At 51.9% G+C, this 14279-nt stretch overlaps 1 long non-coding RNA gene across 2 annotated transcripts; it reads left to right on the top strand.

Annotated features, from left to right (window-relative positions):
- The first annotated feature begins 5928 nt into the window (after positions 1 to 5928).
- Positions 5929 to 8289, top strand: LOC122101602. Of its 2 annotated transcripts, none has more exons than XR_006146392.1 (3): positions 5929 to 6346; positions 6665 to 6780; positions 7815 to 8289. It is a non-coding gene; the product is annotated as an uncharacterized LOC122101602 (long non-coding RNA). The 2 variants fall into 2 exon arrangements; XR_006146391.1 differs by having other exon boundaries at positions 6665 to 6824.
- Positions 8290 to 14279: the final 5990 nt, after the last annotated feature.

The following is a 14279-nucleotide window of genomic DNA, read 5'->3' as shown; positions in this document are numbered from 1 at the left end:
TCATTTGCTAAGAAGGCCCTGGGGTATTAAACCTGGAAGGTCAGATTAAGTCTGGTGCTGGGTGTTCAAGCTGCAGTCTTTATAGTGTTTGAAAACTATGTGTGGTTGCAGGCGTCTACTTGGGGGGGGGGGTCTGGGAGGACTTGGGGACACAGTACATAATGGGAATCTGCTGTTCTCATAACTCAGTGTTGCTACCCTGGCAGCTCCCACTGACTAACCCCCCCACCCCACCCCATACACACCTTCCTGAATTTCTCCAGCCCAGAATCTTAACCTCAAAGTGAAAGCCCACTCCCCCACCCCCACCCCTCAGGTACCTTGATGCAGGCCACACCTGGCTGAGCCATTCATTAACCTACAGGACCATTTTCTAGAACTAGGCTGCTTCAGGCCAGGCCAGACTCTTAAGGCACATCCCCAGTCTCCCTGCTACCCAGCTCCACCTAGGACTCACCCCAGCATCCCTCTTCAATGTTCCATTCAAGTTCGTCTATTCTGTTGTGTTTGCTGTTTGCTCTTTCTTTCTTCCAAACTCCCCATGACTCAGTAGCAAATTCCTCCCAAGAACTCAGTCCAGGGGACATGGATGGGAATCATCACGGATGGGTCTGAGTCCTCACTCCGGTTCAGCTAGAGTGTGTCTGGAGATGCCGAGGAAGCTACGTGGCTCAACTCCATCCAAGTAGGGTGGGCTCTTGGCTTCCAGGAGCTGCATGGAACTTGAGGATCATGCAAAGAGCAGGCACTGACCTCAGGTGCCCCAATGAGCGACTCCATCTCTGGCTCCAGTTCCTTCCTTGGTATTTGATACTTCTTGTCAATTTCTCAGTAAATTCTATTGACCACTGGCCTATGTGTTCACCAGGAACAATAAACACCTTGTAATTTATCAATCATCCTATCAATAATTACTGGCACAAGGAAGAGAGTAACCAAAGGCTGGGCCAAGAGGATGGAAAGAAGAGTCAGTACCACAGTGGTGCTGCCTAAGAACCGCCAAGTCCTGGGTCCAAGAGGTGATCAGCGTTAGGCCATCCCAGGAAAAATGGCCCCTTCCCTTTGGCTCTCTCTAGAAGTTTGGATCCAACACCTGTAACCCAGGTAACCGGTGCATCTGGGGGCAGTGGGTGGTTCCCAGGTTCGGAGGTGACTTCCAAATCTGCTGCGGCCACACCTTCTCCTCATCCTCTCTCCCCCTGCCCACCTCCATCTGGTGCAGGCCCAGAGGTTAACTCTCTCTGCCTAAACCATGCACGTGGAGGTCTCCTTTCACCAGCCCTTACGGTCAGCTCTTCATTCTTGCGGTGACGCATGGAACCTGGGATTCATCCAGTCTACACGGACTGCTCCATTTGCCAGCCATGTCTCAAGCATTACTGCTAATCCTCAGGATAAACCTCCACAGAAGGATTATTGTCTCTCATTCATACTTGTGTGGGTGAAGTGGTCTGCCCAGGATCTAGCATGGTGTGAATGGCAGAGCCAGGACTTGGGCCTTGTTCTGGTTTCTCTAAGCCCAGACTGGGCTTCCAATGCCACTAAGGTGCCTCATGGACAATGGATTGTAAATATATACCTGTGTGTGTGTTTACATATCCATGCATATATATATATATATATATATATATATGTATATATATATATATATAAATGCAATCTATGTTAAGGAATAAAATTTGCATTTTCCTGTGCAAAGATCTGTCCCCTGCCCCAGGTGCCCTCCCTGTGGGTTCTTGTCCCACAAGGTCCAGGAGGCCTGGCGGAGGGGAGCTGAAGGGGGAGATAGTATGGAGGAAATGTCTGGAGAGATTTCCTCTTGCTTCCTTCCCTCCTGTCTCTCCACTGAAGGCTGCTGCTCTCCTCCAGGGGCATCTTTCTCCACAACCCTTTGTGTTCCTGAAAGGGTTCTCTCCATGCTCCATGGGGTCTTTGGGCTTAAGGGCGGTCGGGGTCTGCAGCTGTGGGCTCCGGTCCTCAGTCCTCCTTGCCCCCTGCCCATCCCCATCTCTGTCTTCTCTCCAAACCCTGCACTTCCTGATGGAAATACAAGTTTGTTTCCTCTTGTAAACCTGGCTGGCAGGCTGGAACACAGTGCTCCATTACACGCACACACACACACACAAACACACACACAAACGCCTTCTCTTCCACACATTCTCTTCTTCCATGCCCCATCATGCCATGCTGGGCAAAGAAAATTCATACATACATGACCTTCACTGAAACAAAACATTTCGGGCTACACGCATGGCCCAGCTCCTCAGGGATGCTGAAGACCTGCCTGGATTTTTATTTTGGGGGAGGGGGGAAGCAGCTGAGGTAAGAAAAAAAGCAATGGAGTAGTGCTGTTGATCTTCTCAAAGTGTCAAAGCCGAGAGTCTTAGTTTCCTTTCTTGGGGACTCTGGGCCGTCCTGAGTCTGTCTCAGGTAGAAAAACCTGGTAGGAAACTTAGTAATCAATGTTTGCCTCTCCCTTTCCCAGCCTGCCACACACACTCTCTCTCTCTCTCTCTCACTCCTAAGCGTGCTGCCAGGGTTTATGGAAGCCTGGCCTGGCAGAGCAGGAAAGGGCCAAGCAATCATTCAGCCCAGCCCTCTCATTTTACAGGTGAGAAAGCATGTCTCCAACAGTTCGACAGGCCACTAAATCACCTCAGGCCTGGCTCACAGCACCCTGGGTAAGACTGAGCATGACTGGGAGCAGTGTCCAAATTCCCCACTTGCTACAAGGAGGCAAACCACGCAGTGCCGCTGTGGGGTGGGGGTGGGGGGTGTTGGGGGCCGGGGGTGGGAATCTTCAGTCTCTGAAAGTAAGGAGCTGTCCACCACGCCCACCTCAGCTCCCCAGCTTTAAGGAAAATGGAGGAGAGAAGGGAAGGCTTCAGGTCTCACCTTGATCCTAAGGTCACCCTTGCTGACCCAGTCAGAAAGGCAGAGGAAGGATGGGTGAAGAGAAGGCCACAAATGGTGTTGGCCTTAAGTCCCCTGATGAGTAGAGCTTCTATCCAAGAACCCACGGCCACAGGCTTCCAATGTAAGCAAGACTCTGGGACTTAAAAGCAGAATCTGGAAGAGAGGAAGAAAACATCATAAGTTCCATTTATATTTACCTTTATTTAAAAGGAGAAGGTGCCTTTTACGAAATATCCTGACTCTCACTATGTGCACAAAAATGATAAATTAGTACAACTTATTTGGGAGGGTGAACAGATTTTTAATATTTTTTTAATTGAGATTAACTGATTACATAAATTTCACAGTACCATAAGATAGTGATACTTAAAGTCACAAGCACATTTTAACGTTCACATGGCAAGTTGTCATTATCACGGTCTATAATGTTTGTGAATTCTATGAGCTTTGACAATACAACTATTTCTTCCACATGGGGTGATAGGTACGTTTCTTTCCTTTTGCTTAGTAGCTGTCCCCTCTTTCCCTCTCATTCCCTCCCTCCCATCGCTGCCCTTGAGTTGCTTAGTTCATTTTCATCAGTGTTCAGTACAGCTGATGGTCTGGAGGGTACACAGATTCTAAAAGGTTCTAGACCACTTTCCTAGGGAGAGACCAGTCTTTCAAAGTATGGGTTTTATTATTTTTTATTGTTATTGTGAAGGTGACATACAGAGGGGTTACAGTTATGTACGTCAGGTAATGAGTACATTTCTTTTTGAACAGTGTCACCTCTTCCCTTGTTTTTCTCCCAGTTCATCCCTCCTGACCCAAAGTGTGCTTTTTATTAGGGACCCAGGGCAAACCTTCTAAGCAGGCTGCCCTGAGGAATAGTCCCAGGATCTGTCTATTCGACAGCCTTCCTGGTTAGTCTCTGCTCGCTGATGCTTGGTGAAGCTCACCGTGGACCTTGCCACTGGCAGCAGGTGACATAATCGTTTATGCTCTAGAGGCCGCCACTGGACCCCCAAGAAACAAGCCTGGGCCTATCCTCTGCATGGTGTTCACCACCCCACCATCCTGGTCACAGAGGGCTAAGTGAAATGGACTATAGTTCTCTGGTTCCTGTGTCCTGAAATCTCCACCTGCCCTGGGATGGGGTAGTCTCTAATTCCCATGGATGAGCTGGGGTTACTCTGGCTGCTCAGCTTTGCCTGCTGGGTCAGCCTGGCTGTTCTCTGTGGGATTCCCACAAGGTGGGTAAGTGTTCAGCAAGATCTGCATAGGTCTACACAGGGAAAGGAAATGTAACTGCGTGATAGGCCAGAGGCTCAACCCCAGGAGTTCCATGTGTAAGGTCCAGCTACACCAAATAAAGAAATACAGGGTGGGAAGGGCAGGGCCGGGACATTTGTTACACAGCACATGCACACCACAGGAAGAAGCTACATCAGCATTTCAGTCTACCTTCCAAGGTATAGACATGAGCTTCAGGTTTAAGTGGAAGAAGTATTGGGGCACAGGGTGAGAGCATGTCTAATTAGCAAAAGTCACAGCTCACGGTGCATTCTGGTTGATCTCTGTCGCAGGATGGTCAACCGTGTCTGGTTGTGATAAAAAAGGCATTGCTGTCTGTGGGAGTAGTTTTGCCTCGTGTCACAAGATGGTATTGATCAGTCTTGTCCTTCCTGGATTTCAATGTGGCTGCAAAGGTAGCTGCAGAGGGCTGCTCTTTGCAAGGACAGATGGCAGAGATGACAGATGGCAGAGAGGACCAGCACTTTAGGCTGCTTCTGGTTGACCCAAGGAGTCAGTGCTTTTTCTTTTTTTCTTTTTTTAAGTCAAATGCAGATTCTAATTATCTATGCAAGAAGGAGAGAGAGAAGAGGACAAAATCAGGATAGAACAATGTGTAGGTAAGAGGGAATAAAACCACCAGAACCTGTAAGAGCAGAGAAACAGATCGGTAGTTATGAGCAGGATGTGTGTGTGTGTGTGTGTGTGTGTGTGCACACACACGCACACACAGTGGGAGGCAGGCAGGAGAGCATGCTTGCTCTGTAGGAGAAGCTGGAGTAGAGCTGGTCAATTATGGGGAAAACAAATCCTGTCTTCTACACAGAATTATCACTCTGTGAGTGTGGGGAGGGATGGGGAGGGTTGACTACAGGATCTCTTCAAGGAAACCCAAAATTCAGATGTTCAAATTGCTTGTATAAAATGGTGGGCCAGCCCGGGAGTGTATTTGCAAATTCTCTTGCATACTTAAAATCATGTCTAGATGACTTCTACTACCCAATATAAAGCCAGCGCAACATGGGAGCAACCCACTCATCCATCCAAGCTCCAAGAATGGACTCTTCGAGACACAAAGTACAAGAAAGCGAGACTCGATGGCTACCAATGGCCTTGCCAGGCTATCTAGCAGGAAGGAGCAGCCAGCACAATGTATCCTGCAGTGTTCAGGTTCCTCTCCCCAGTCCCTCACTGGCTGAGTGCTAGAGCTCCTCTCCCCAGTCCCTCACTGGCTGAGTGCTAGAGCATGTACCGTCTTCCCAGATGTCGGCTAAGTTGCGTTGTTTTCTATTGGGCAGTTTTACTATATGAACCTCTAGGGTTGATTGCGTCTCAGAAGGGGGTGTTGGGTGTCTGCACCTCACTTCTTCTCTTGTGGCAGGAAGGCTTTCCTTCCTGGGTATGTGCTTCCTGTGTGTGTGTGCCTACCGGCAAGTCCTTTCTTCTCACTCATTTCACTGCGGTCCACCTTCTCTTGTGCCAGCTGGTCCCTTCTCAAGTTCCAGTTGCCTCTCCTGTTTGTCTAGGGTGCTTCCAGGAGCATGAATTTTTTTTTTTTGGTCGATTGTGGGGCTTGAACTCGGGGCCTAGATGCTGCCCCCAAGCTTTTTCACTCAAGGCTAGCACTCTTCCACTTTAAGCCACAGCGCCACTTCGGGTTTTCTGATGGTTCATTAGGGATAAAAGCCCCACAGGACTTTCCTGCCTGGGCTGGCTTTGAACCTTAATCCTTAGATCTCAGCCTCCTGAGTGGCTAGGATGACAGGCATGAGCCACCAGCGCCTAGCCCACATGAACTTTTTGATAGGCTGAGAAGTCATTGAATAAGCAAGCTCCTTAGTAAATGTTATCTGGAGTCAATTGTTTTGCCTTGAACATGGACTCTCACTGGCTTTATTCTCCACAAACAAATAGTTGTTTGGGGAATAATGACAAGAGAATACAAACCTGTGCATTCTCTGTTCAGATGCAAGGTGTTTTTTGTTTTGTTCTCAGATATTTTCTATCTGAGGCCTGGTTGAATCTTTGGGTACAGACCCTGCGGATAGCAAGGCCACCTCTGTTTTCCTTTATCCAAGCTACAGATGGCTAGAGGGAGAGGAAGAGTCTACCGCACAGAGATGCTCAACGTTACCAGGGACTTGCTCTGGCTGAGGTGAGGAAAACTATTTTCTATTGTCAACAGTTTTCCATGGGCCACTCAGCCCTATTGGCGTTTTTACCTTCTGGGGTGATAAACCATCAAATTATCTGTGGGGCTGTTTTAGCCTGGATGCTTGCTGCTGTTGACATTTCCTGGTGATTTGCACCAATTGGAATTCTCCAAGGTAATTGCTATTATCGCATCATCGGGAGTTCATTTGGGGAGCACTGAGGTTTTGTTGATTTAATAAGCCCTGAAGTGTATGCCGTGGGGAAACAATGTTTAGTCTGATGAAAAACACAGGCGAGAGTCCTGTGTCTCCTCCTGCAGGTCCGGCCGGAGCTTATTTAAGACAGCGAAAGTGAAAAGTGCAAGAGGAAATCGGCTTGTTTAATTGAGCATAGATTTCCCTGGCAGCAAGATAAGGGACCTCTTCAAGGTTACAGGTAGGAGCTTGGCTGGGTGAGGAAAGGACTGAAGGTATTCTCGGGTGAGTGGCTTTTAACATGACTGTGCTGAGTTCTCTAGGATGCCTGCATAAATGGATGGATTTCTGTTGCTTAATGAATGTTTCCTGCCCTGCTTACCTGACTCTCGGCCTGGAGAAGGCAGCTCAGGGAGGGAGCTGGCTGGGGCTATGGGGCCCATGTCTGCACTCACATGGTCCCATTCACTCTCTGGGAGAGGGAACATATCCTGGTCCTAGTCTTGGAGTGGACTCTGTGACCCAAGGCTGACTTGATGGAAATCCTCGAGTCCAATCTCTTTCCAATGTAGAGAAGCCCCTGGAAACACTGGTATCTCTGTACCCCAGGGGGAATGAGGGAATCCATCTTTGATCAATTCCTCCTGGAGCCATTATGGTCCTCCATCCTTGCAGGGTTATTCTCAGGGTTTATTAGAGCGGGCTTGACATCCAGCAATAAATGCATGAATGAGTGCATGCATGCATAAATAAATGACTTACCCAAGGACACACAGTAGTGACTGTAGACCTAGACTAGCCCATCCTAGCATTGGCTCAATGTCCACCAAAGTTTGGGTCCTGGCTCATTAGCTAGCTGCAGGAATGGCCACAGAGACAATAAAATTCAGGGAGGAATTCACTGTTCAGATGCAGGAGGGAAGGGGAAGGGGAGGAGGAGGAGGAGGAGGAGGAGGAGGAGGAGGAGGAGGAGGTGTCGGCGCGGCACCCGCAGGGCACCTCCGCCTCCCCCTGCTCAGCGTCTGCCAATGGAAACAAGGACCTGCCCACACCGTGGGCCTCGCACTGAGTTCCAGCTGTCCAGCTACCCAGCAGGCTCTGTCCACGTGTCCATCCTCTGTCAATTAGGCCTAGGTCTACACCTGCCTCCAGGGCGGGTAGTTGTGTGGAATAAATGAATCCAGGTCAAGGGTGAGAATAGCGCCTGGCTCGGGTGAGGGCTCCAGCCATGAGCTGGCGTGGTTACTGCCTGAGCCTGCCTCCCTGTGATCACAGGTGCCGGGGAATTCTGCATCCAGGTGAATAAATTGCTGTGCCCTTGAACTGAACCCACACACCACCCGATGGATGCTGGGAGAGCAGATCAGAGAAACATCACTGCTGCTTCCCCTTCCCTGGGAGGTGACGCAGGGCAGAGGCTGGTCGCCCTCTGCTGGGAGGCCCAGCTCCCTGTGGGGAGGGCAGGGGAGGTGAGGGCTGTCTAGGAGCCTCATGGAGTCCTCCCACCCCCTTTCCCCCCCACCCCCACTGCTCGATTCTTCTCCTGGAAACCCTAGACACACTGCTTTACCCCAATCTAGGTCACCAACTGCTCTGGGTGGCTTGCACAGCTAAGAGGCTGGCTCATGAAAGATTCGAAGTCTTTCTGCTCCAGACAGCAAAGCACATCCTCTCTGCAGCCAGGCTCTGTTTCTGCCTTGGTGCGGAGAGGCGGGAGACTTTGGGCCGCAGAGCTATGAGCTATGAGCTGTTTGTGGGATGCTTTCTCTTTTGTATAAACATCTAAGAGAAAAACTGTGTGCACGTGTGTGTGTGTGTACGCACTTGTACCTAGTCACTATACCCTAGTCACTCTCATAGTGGGGAGGGGAGAGTAGCCAGAAGAACATATGGAAGTAAATCAGAGTCAAAGGACATGACGGAGAAACAGAAATGCCTGGATCAAGCCATGCCTGAAGCTTTTCTGTGAAGTTGCAATTCTTAAGTCTGTAACTGGCATGCACCTGCCCGGAGGCGCGTCCTGCTTCCTAGGTTTTCTCAGCTAAGTGTTCGGCTTGTCCCCTGCGGCTCTTCCCCATGGAAGTGGCTAAAAGACCGGAACTGTTAACTGGGATGGATAGACCGCGTGACACCTCCAGAACATTACCAGAGGATGGTGAAGCCGGCTTCATGTGCAGGCGGGCGCTCACACATGCAAGCCCTTTACGTCCCTCCACAGGGCGAGCTGGGAAGCCCTGTGCCAGATCTAGACCGAGGCTTGATTGTTTATTTTATTTTTGAAGTAGACACTTAGGATTCTGTGGCTGCTTTGCTAACTCCCAGTCAAATCACAACATCCAGGAAAAGAAAAAACTCCATTTTCTGCTCTAAGATGTCGAAATGGCTCTTTCTACTTAGGCGAGGGGAGCCTGGGCGGGCGGTCTGGCACCGTCGCTTAGTCCCTGCTTATCTGTACATTTGGGGTCTGTGAGCCCAGGATACTGACCCCTTCCCCGCCCCCATGCTGAGCACCAAGCTCCCCTGTCCCTCTTATTCCTGGGACAGCCTGGGAGGGGTGAACATGGTGGATGGCAGGAGTCGGTTATATGTTCTTCCCATCTCTTGGCTGGGGCGAGATCTGTGAGCAATTCACAAAGATGAGGGGTGTGAGGGACTTTGCCACCGACCTGGGACCCCCTTCCCCAAGGCTGCTTCTCAGGCCGTCAGCTGGTCCGGCCTGCATGTCAGCATAGCACCTGTAAGAGCAGCTGGCGCCTCTCTGCAGTCCTCACGGGAGGGAGGAGGGCTGCTCTACCAGGCTTCACTCCAGGCCTTATGCTTTCTCTCATCACAGAATGGGATAGACAGACCTGAGCTTGTTTCTGGAGCAGGCGTTTAGAGACCAGCCATTTCTACCTCCATCTCTGGGCATTGCTCTCTTGAGAGGCCTGTATACAACGTAAAAAAAAAAAAAATGATAAGGGGCAAGGTGACACATGCTATAATCCCAGCCACTGGGGATGTGCCCTGAGGAGGATCACAGTGAAGGGCAGCCTGGGTCAAGGTGAGGGAACCCCTCTCTCAAGCTGAGCATCACCGAGGTTCACGTCTAGAATCCAGCCTGCTTGGGGGTCAGATGTTTTGCCGGAGACTAATCCAGGTGAAGTGTATCTGCAGGACTCTCTCTGAGGCAAACTACAACACAAAAGGGCCGGGGGTGTGACTCAAGGGCTAAAATTGTTGCCTTGGCCAGCATGAGGCCCTGAATTCAGTTCCCACCCAAACAAGAATAACAAGGAAAAAAGGCTGGGACTGTCATTGTAGAGAGAGAGAGAGGCCACCTTTGAGTGATCATCCCAAAGGTATCCAGCGGAGTGCCGGGTACAGAGCCCTCGGGGACCCTCTGCCTGCAGCAGGGATGACCCAGCCCAAACCCCTGCCCTCCAAATAACGACCTGCCCTGAATTGGCTGGGGGATTATGTCATGCATGATGGATAGGATAGGATGGCCAATCACCTTGTGCGGTGGGTACAGGGGCTCCGCCTCCCAGGATGCAGGGAAGTTACTGAGCTTGCCCGAGGTCATCCAGGTGCTCATGGGACAGTCCAGATTTGGGATTCTGAGAGCCTGGCCCCACAGCCTTGGGGTCTGAGGACTGTAGCGACCGTCCTTCCAACTGCCTTTAAAAACCTTTTTGGCTTTTGCAAAGGCTTCTGGGAAGCAGGTGCTAACTTCTTAGGCTCCACTCCTTCCTGATAAAGAGGAAAAGTGCTCAATGTTAAGAGAGTAGATCAGAGTGGATGATGAGAGGTAAGAGAGAATGAGAGAGAGAGGGGGGGAGCAAACAGAGGAAGGGAGGGAGGGAGGAAGACATAGTTTATTATTTTGGGAAGATTCATGGTCTCTTGCATCTACAAGCAGCAACCCTTAATAATTGCATGTGCAAAATGCAAAAGGCTCACCTCCCTCCCTAGGCTTCATACTCTGCCATCACACATACGTACACACACATGCACGCACCTTGTATTTTCACCATTGGTCCACTCCGAATCACACGTGCCCGCTCCTGTGGTTCCCCTGGGATTCTCAAACACGCGTACATCCGAGTCCATCCATCTGTGAAATGTGGCTTTCCCACACCAGCAGCGCTGGCGGTTCCTCACAGATGAGTCTGAGCCCTTACCAGCCTCCAAACCTCCAGAACCTTCCAGGGAAACCGGGAGTCCCAGAGCTTCTTTGAACAGCCGTCTTCTCTTTAAGATTCTAAGCAAACCAAAAGCTTTCTATCATCTTGTCCGGGAGTATTTTTTTTTTTTTTTCCCTAGGAAGAATGACTGCTAGCAGCTTCAATGGAAATGTCCACCAGACCTTCCTGCATTTTGCATCTCTTTACACGCAGCGTTACAATGACAGGAAGCGACCCCCACATGCCGGCGGTCAGGTCACACAGTAGCAGATAAAAGCAGGTGAACATGCTTATCTGGAGACATGGATCTCCCCCTGTCCCCCCACCCTGGCTCTACAAAGCAGGTGGTCTCTGCTCAAAATTCAGAAGAAGCAATTTGTCATTCTAGGGGAATTTACCACATCGACGCGCTCACACAGGATGTTGGATAACAGCACGGTGACTTGTACATATGCAGTGTTTCATTAATCCCCCCAGAGTGACCAGGACAGCAGATTCCCAGTGATGACAGGGCAGGCCCAGCCTGTCCTTTGCAGCCATCCCTGCCACCTCTATGGGTCCCTGTCACCCAGTCTGGCTGGAGACACATGGGTGTGGGGTGTGGGGGAGGGAATGCTGAGCCCCAGGCTGGCTGCATGGAGCCAGGCTCCTGGACTCACCGTTTATTCCTCTCGCACATCTGATTCCAAGTTTGTGTGCGCTGGGGCCGACATCATTTCTCCACCACACTGAAGATCGATTGTGTTTGCCAGGCTACCACTTAGCAGCACCGCAAAGGTGGGCCTCTCCGGGGCTGGTGAGGAGGGGAAGAAAGCCACCAAGCTACACACGGGGTGGGGGTGGGGGAGGGGGAGGGGGGTCCCTGCAAACCCCACGCCATTCTCCTCCGCCCTCAGAACCCTGGCAATGGCTGATTTCTCCGCCTGGCGCAGCCTCGTGGTCCCTCCTGGCATCATAGTGTCTATTCCTGAGTGGCCCAGGCATCTCTGATGCTCCTGGAGCCCCCAGTGCAAATGCCACCATCCGGCAGGCAGGCTGGTGTCCAACCCAGTCACCTAACCCTGACATCAAACACGCCAACCGAAGACCACAGGTACCGCGCAGCCACACAATCAGGGCGGGCGGGCTTTGAATATGTATCCCCTTCCCCTTTTTATGAACTAATCAGTTACATGTTTCCCGAACCCAAATGTTGAGGAATGACTGCTTTGAACCTGGGGCTGCTGGAAGAATTCCTGATGGTTTGGCAACCAGCCCCTCCCCTCCATTAGTGACCCTGTCACAGGCAGCACATTTCTACCCCAGGGCCTTTGCACGGGTAGTTACTCCCTCACCCCTCCCCACACCTGCCATCTATTGCAGATAAATTCTACCTCGTTTCTATCAGCAGCCTCCCCTCCCCCTGCAGTCTCTATTCATTTTGTTTTCCTTTCCCCCAAAGCCATCCACATGCATAGAAACACTATATACACATTGACACACATTCCTTCATTATCCTTCTCCCCCTCCCACTAGAACGGCCGCGTTGTGAGGACAGGGGCGTGTGACACACAGCCCATGTGTTTCCAGTGCCTCTTGGAATACTGGGGTTCCCCCACCCCCACCTCCTGCAACCCTGAGGTTTGAAGGTCGGAGCATAGGCTGCCTCCTGCCAACCCCTTATGAAATCCTCAGCACATCGTATCTGCTCAACTAACCAGTTTCTAAGCTGACATCATGGATGTTGCTTTCTCCCCGATCACCCCACGCACAGGCAGCTCGGACCTGGCTGTCGGGGCTGGCTCAGCTCTGCCTGCCAACGATGCTTTTCAGGTCACGTGCAGCTGCCCCTAGCTCTGACTCCCACCACAGTACCGCAGCCGAAGCCAGCATGTGCGCCGCCAATAAATGTTGAATGAATGAATAAATGAAGCATGAAGAGTAGAGTGTGCGCGGGAGGAAAGCTAGCTCCTCTGATCTGAGTAGGGAGCCTTGTGGGGTGGTGTGGGCCTGGGGGAGGGCGATGGGGGGGAGGGCGATGGGGGGAGGGCGATGGGGGGAGGGAGGAGCTCCTCTCCCTTTCTCAGCCTTGCAATTATAGGGAGGGCCTACAATTAAGTTGGTGGGGGAAGAGCAGAGGGAGGGGTTTGTTTACCCCCCAAAGACTAGAAGGCTCTGCAGCGGCTCTAATCCCCTTGTTATTTTGGGGGTGGGGGGTGGGGAGGGAAGGAGGGAGACGGTGAATCGCGAGGGCAGAGAGCCAGGTGCCATGGGTTGTCTTTGAGAAAATGAGATGTCAGCTGGAGAGAATGAATGAATACAGGGAAGGGGACCCTCCTGACCTGGCCTCCTCCTCTCTCCCGGCAAGTCTTGGGCCTGGCAAGTTTTTCCCCAGCCCCTCCTGGCATCTTCTCTTTCTCAGACAGCTGCGTGGAGGAGATCTGGAGGCGCCATGTCTGGGAGTGGATGGGAAGGAGCTGGGCCGGCTCTTGGGATCTCTCCTTGGAACAGAAATGGACACGTTCCTTCGTTCCATGGGGAAGAGATCCTGGTGATCCCGCCCCCAATCCCGCCCCCTCCAATACCTGCCCTGGCCATTCTCCCAAACCTCTCCACCTTCATTTTCCCCAAGGCTCAGATTCACCCACCACCACGGCCACCGCCACCTGCCGGGCCTTCTTCCTTTGGCCTGCCTCCAGATGAACCAGGGAGGTGGAGGGGCTGGCTCAAGATCAGGGTCCCCCTCCCTCCGTCTGCCACCCCTGGTGTGAGACTCAGTGGGTCTAGTATCCCCCCCCCCCCCAAGGTGCCTTCCTCATAAATTCCCACAAACTGAAGACAGGTGGCCATGTCTCCGGGCGGCTCAGGGCACGGGTCAGATGAACTTCTTCCCTCGTGATACCTCACCATGGGGCTTCAAGTCTAAGTTTCAGAAGAAGCCAGACACGTCCAGGGCTGCAGCTGCCCCGCTGTGGAGCCACACGGTGCAGACTTCCCAGGGAGGAGTCTGGGGGTTCTGTTCTTCCATAGCCCTCCCCCCCAGATACTGGGGTGTTCCTCCGTCCTCCCTGTTGGTCTTGGGGAGCAGAAGAGGCAAGGGTATGGGGGCAGGTGCCACCAACAAGCATGGGGGGGGGGGATGTACAGAGCCGGGTGGGCTGAGACGCATGGCTGGAATTTTCCAGAAGGAAGAGGAGGAAGATTCTGAAGGTGTCTTGCCCTCAGCTATGGAATATGGCTCCCACATCCTTTGAAGGGTGAGTCAAGCAGCTCATTGTTTCAGTTGCTCTTCTGGTGACTGTGTGATGACAGGAGCGGTTGGTGCGGCCAACAAGGTCCACCTGAGCCACGCCGCGGACAGCCCTCTGTCTTCCTGTAGACGTCAGCTGCTGCTGCGTAACAAGTGACTTTCATGAGAACAGGGAAAGAGCCCTCCCCCAAGAGAGGTTCTGCGTCCCCCATCAAGGCCTTGCACAGTCCCGGATGTCGGCAACCAGGTATCGCCTCATGTGGCCTTGAGCAGTAGTAACACAAGCCAGGGACCCCCCCCCCCACACACACATCACACCAGGGGGCGCAATCTTCCCTGGAAAGT

This window comes from Dipodomys spectabilis, unplaced genomic scaffold, assembly GCF_019054845.1.
Source record: "Dipodomys spectabilis isolate Male_0828 unplaced genomic scaffold, ASM1905484v1 ptg000669l, whole genome shotgun sequence".
Classification (NCBI taxonomy): Eukaryota; Metazoa; Chordata; class Mammalia; order Rodentia; family Heteromyidae; genus Dipodomys; species Dipodomys spectabilis.
Note: the sequence above shows the minus strand (reverse complement) of the source record. Positions and strands in the feature narration are given on the sequence as shown.